Genomic DNA, 5,778 nt, shown 5'->3' on the forward strand with positions numbered 1-5,778 from the left:
AACCCTGTTTTGAAATGTGTAGTCATATTGCTAAAGTTTAAAGACTTAAATTGCATTTCTCTGATGTTTTGAGTTAAAAGCTACTACTTGACATTGCCCAAGTGGCTCATTTGCATGTTCTGGACTGAGGATGGATCGGGCTGCACGCCGCAGCGATACTATGATGATATTGCGCTTGGGCCGTAGGAGCCTCTCCGGAGTCTGAACCCCCACAGTGAGCGCGGGTACCCAAATAGATCGGGCTGCGCGCCGCAGCGGTCATATGCATTGCATTGCATTCATGCATTGGTTCCTGTTTGTAATACGTGTCATGACATTCAGCACTCTCATTTCATTGGCATTCATGCTACATCTTGCACTGTTTACCAGACGCCCTGAGTGTTAATTGTTAGTGGAGTGTTGTGCCCGAGGGACTGACTTATGTGTGGACTTGCATTATCTGGTTACGCATTCATTTGCTTGACTGTTGGAAAAGGATATTTTCAAAAGAGGTTTTTAAACTGAGCCAGATATTTTCTAAAGGATTTTTCACGGTTTTACTGTTTTATATAGCATGATGGAGTCCTCTTACGTGATTTCTTGTCTCTCAGTTATTATTTACTCTTATTACCACTGAGTTGGAAGTACTCACTTTACTACCTGTACCTCGCGTGCAGTTGCAGGTATCGTTTACCCGGTAGCGGGTTATTAGCGGATTGAAGGTATTGTTATTGTAGCTGAGCAAGGTGACCGCCAGCGATCGCGGCACCGGATGTTGTCGTTTGTTTTCCAGAATTTTTCTTTATATATTATTATTGGCCCTGTAGTTGTGTTCAGGTTTCTTTAGATGCTCGTGACTTGTGATACCCCGGTCGGGTTGTGTTGGGTTGTACATACTGGTTATTATTGTCGTTAAGCTATATTCACCTATTCGTTTATGTTTAATAAATGTTAAAGAGATGATTTGGGTTAGTTGGCTGGCCTTGTCTTCACAAGAGGCGCCATCACGATCGGGTTTGGAAATTGGGTCGTGACAAGTTGGTATCAGAGCCTAGGTTACTAGGTCTCACGAGTCATGAGCAGGTTTAGTAGAGTCTCGCGGATCGGTACGGAGACGTCTGTATTTATCCTCGAGAGGCTGCAGAACCTTTAGGAAAACTTCCTATTCTTGGAATTCTTATCGTGCGTACTTGATTCAGCTTGAGATATAACTCTTGAAATTCCTTCCACACGTCTGTATGCGCACGTGAGCGCTCAGTATTATATGTGCCTTGATGGTTTGTGATTCCCCGATCGAGGGGCGAGATGTAATCTTCGTGAGTATGTTGGGCCAGTCTGGAGGACTTGAGGCCGGATCCTTGCCTATGGCTTGAGCACCGAGGTGCTGATTGTGTGAGCAAGTGTTTTGAACTTATATGTTCAGTATTGCCCCTATTAGCCGGAATGGCGGTTCGGTATTCATGTGATGAGTATGTTAGTACTGCGAGATGTAATTATATGACTTGGTAGTGACGAAGAAGTCTGTAGGATAATAGATGAATTGTTAAGTGATTCGACTCCTATTGTGGATTGATGTGTAGCCCGAATTATGGGCGCGTGAAGAATATCTTCGTATCTCCTAGTTGGAAAGTAAAGTACAATACGTGTGGCGGTATGAGTTCAGACCCAGGAAGACTAATGACTGAGTAACGTATATGATGGTGAAAGGTATGTTGAAGTACTAAATTGAGGCGAAGCGGGGGTCATCTCCTGCGGGGTGTTCTTGAGTGGTATGGTCCTTACGTGTATGTTAGAAGATCTCATGTGTAATTGAAGGGTATGTGTTGAAATTTAAAGATTCGGGTCGCTTAAGAGAGTGGACTCAGTTGATGTGGGGATAAATGCGAGGGTTGTAGAGGATTTCAGTACTAGATGATTTGTGTTTTCACAAACTTGTAGATGATTTGAGTTTAATCTGACTATGACATTGTGGCATCATTAGAGTAAAAGTGTTATGAGTTGTTAAGTGTGTATTGATATATAGCTTCGAGCCAAGTTGGGGAGGTTGCTGTTGATTAGCTGATTGCACGGTTATGTGCTATGTTGGTTACGTCTCGAGGTATGCTGGCGAATCGGTTCTAGTTGCAGAAATTGAGTCGAGGATGGCACGAGTGAAGCAAAATTTCGACAAAGGTTATATTATGTTCCATAGGGTATGAGAATTTCGGAATGTCTAGAGTTGTTGTTGGTAAAGAATGCTCGGTGCATAGAGCAGGAAAGTTGCTTGGTTGTATTGGGATGAGGGTCTCATTTTACGGTATCGGAGTGTCAATAAAGCACGAGTGGTTCTGTTCGTTAAATTAGGTAATTTGAAGATGAATAAGAGAGAATGACTCTCGAGAATGGTTTTAATGTGTTCAAGAATCTACATGTAGCACTCAGGTGTTTTAAGGTGGTGTATGTGACTAAAGACAGTGTTTTCAATAGAAAATGTCAAGACTTGTGGTATTTTATGTTGATCATGGGATTCTATGTGTCGATACCTGGAAAGTAAAGGAAGCGAATTTAGATTCGCAACAAGTTCTCAGAGTGAAGTATTCTGGAATGTGGTATTTCTGGGAAACAATTGAGAGAGTATTCGGTGGCCTATGGATCTTAGACAGTGTGGTCTTATGTTCGAGTCTCGTGTGGTAGCTTGGATTGAGGCATTGTGATGCTACAGCGAGGGAGAAATATCAAGTGGATGATGAATCAAAAAGGGAAATTAGATAGATGGAATAGCTTGATAGTAGACCGAATCGGTATGGTAAGGATGTGATTAATTCTTCGTATGTGTTCGAGGTAATGGGCTTTTACAGGTATTGTGCAGCAAGGCTCTTCAGTTCTGACAGCTTGCTTAGCTTGGTTCGGGTAGAAGGATTCAGTCCTGGCAGTTTAGCTTGTGCAATGGAATTGGGGGAGAGTTCTTGATAAGTTTTACCGTGGTTTAGAGACGTATAAATTGCCTATGGGCATGCGAAGCATGGAAGGTGTAGTGATTTCTCTTCTTGATGGGATTGATGGAGAGTTCTTGACTAGTGGAGTACGTAGATGTTTGTGGTTAGGAAGGTAGATGGAGTTCTCATGTTATACTAGCGTGGTATAGTATATGCGATATGTGGTGGAGGATTGGGAATTGTGTGTGTAAGGTTACGGTTCTGTTCATAATGGAAAGTCATTAAATTCTTAAGCAGCACGGGCAGCTACAGGTGATTAAAGAATCGATCTTCAAATGATTAAGGAAAATGGTATTGCCAACCATAGTGATTCAACGGGGGTATATGTTCCAGTAAAAGGGCAATGTGATGTAAACCGATAATACTTCGGTAGTGTTGCGGCATTTGGGATCGACTGTTGATATGTGAGTTTGTTTGATGGCACAGGGAAATTTTACAATATCTTTCGTGGAATGATTGGGTACTTGAGGTGTGATATGTATTCGTACGGCGCAATTTGGGATCAGGTATAGTGATTTGTGTGCTATATGGAGTTGGAGAGTAGGAGTTCTCGTGTTCAGGCTATGCAGTTGTTGTAAATCGTGTGTATTCGGCACCGTTTAGCGGAAATCGGGATTTGGAGGCTCGAGTGGATCTTGAATTTCTGGTATGTTAAATTTTGATGTGATGTTGAAATTCAGACTTGTTATCTTAGTTTTAGGTTATTCTGAACTATTAAGCTACGGGCTATGCCGGAAATGCCACGGATTGAGTGGCGAGGTGCATTGGATTATGTTCTTGCAGAGTGGTTTATATTTCAAAGACCCAGCGGACGGTTGGGAAGGATTGCTTTTCTTAATTGGGCCTTCGTGAGGGATGTCAGTGCATAGGTTCCTACCATTGGTTCCGTTCCGGTGTTAAGGGACTTTTCGGATGCGTTTCTTGTGGCCGGGCATGTCGCCGGGCAAGGTTGTGGATTTCGATACTGATTTGGTGCCGGGCACCGTATCGTGCGGCTCCGGCAGGAGTTATAGTAGTGGAAGGAGCAGCTTCAGGCTTCTTGGTGTTGAGTTCGTGGGCAGGCTGATGTGGCTATGTTTTTGGCTTGAGTTAGCTTGGTTAGCCCCGAATCATGTTGATGAGGGATAGGTTGATTCGATCGTTATTGAGCTTGCTAGTGATCTAAAGAGAGCTATGAGTTGCTTTTCGGTGTTTTGAGACGTCATGATTTGTTGGATATGGGCACATGTGGTGCAGTTCTATTGGGGATTCATAGTGGAAGTCGAGCGGGAAGAGTAATCGAATGTTGCTCGGTAAATGGATTGTTGGTTATGACCTATCAGGTGGCGTGTCGTATGTTGTTTATTTCACCGTGGGTACAATGAATTGCCTTGGTTTCAGACATCAAATTGTGTGTGGCTGTCGAATTTTGATCACAGTGTCTTGAGGTGCTCCATGTGTAACAGTGTTAGGATAGGATCGCGCATTGTAGCGAGGCTGCGTTGAGTTATGACCTTTCGGGGTAGATTCAGGTGTTCTATTTCTATGATGTGAGACGGGGTCTGAGCCTTGTGTTGTAATGGTGTTGATGAGCTTGAGGTACAACTCTTTCGTTTGAGTCATTTGTCCTGATTTGGGTATGTTCAGACCGTTCCTCATTGGTGTGTGTATTATGCAAGTTGTGGCTTAGGCCTGCATTGAGGTGTCATGTCACCAGAGTGGTGTGTTGGATTCGAGGTGATCGTTGGAGTCATTAATGAATACGGACAGATTTGATTTCAGCTTGTTAGAAGGATAATATCGAGGTTCAGCCCGGAAATCTGTTGTGGTATTAGTCAAAGGGGAAGCGGCTTCATGAATGGTTGATATGAGAAATGGTTACGATTTATAGCATGTTTCATTTATCGTTGGCAGTATATGAAAGTGTTGGAATAAGACCTTAGTTGATAAGAGGTTTTCTACCGGTATTTGGTTGTTGTGGGCAACTGCTGTGAATAGAGGCTACCGTTTCGAGTGTTTGGATTATGTGGTATATCATATGATTTCACCTGAGGTTATAGGTATGGGTTATTACAGTTGGTTCGGGCTTATTCTGAGTATAGATGTGAGGTTCTGATCTTGTGTACGATTTCGGAAAGTGCAATGTGGTTCTACGGTTTATGGTTTAGATGGACTATGAAATTTCAGCTATATTGTGTTATCGGACCTATGCGAGGTAGGGTGACGAAGGATCACCACGGGTATATGTTTGGTAAGGTCATTCAGCTATTGGGTTGCTTCTAGTACAACTCTGGGTACGCTCGAGGACAAGCGTTGGTTTAAGTTGGGGAGGATGTGACGACCCGACCCGTCGTCTCATGTGTTACTGCTTTGTTTCTCCCATTTTATGATTCTTCATGTTTCGTTATCGGTATGTGGTGTGTTAGAGTTGATTTGGATTGGTTTTGATAAGAAATGAGACACTTAGTCTCTTTAAGGAAGGCTTAAGTTGGAAAAGTCAACCGGACATTGACTTATGAGTTAGAAGGCTCGGATGTGATTTTCGGTGATTCGATTAGCTTCGGGGGATGATTTGTGACTTGGGAGTGCGATCGGAATTGATTTTGGAGGCCGGTGTAGAATTAGGCTTGAATTGGCGAGGTTAGTATTTTGGCGAATTCCGATGGATGGGTGAGAATTTGATCTGGGGGTCGGAATGGAATTCCGAGAGTTGCTGTAACTTCGTTAAGTGATTTTGGATATGTGTGCAAATTTTCAGGTCATTCGGACATCGTTTGGTCGGGTTTTTGATCGAAAGTGCATTTCAGAAGTTCTTGAAGAACTTAGGCTTGAATCCGATGTGAAT

This window comes from Nicotiana attenuata, chromosome 7 (assembly GCF_001879085.1).
Source record: "Nicotiana attenuata strain UT chromosome 7, NIATTr2, whole genome shotgun sequence".
In the NCBI taxonomy this organism is placed as follows: Eukaryota; Viridiplantae; Streptophyta; class Magnoliopsida; order Solanales; family Solanaceae; genus Nicotiana; species Nicotiana attenuata.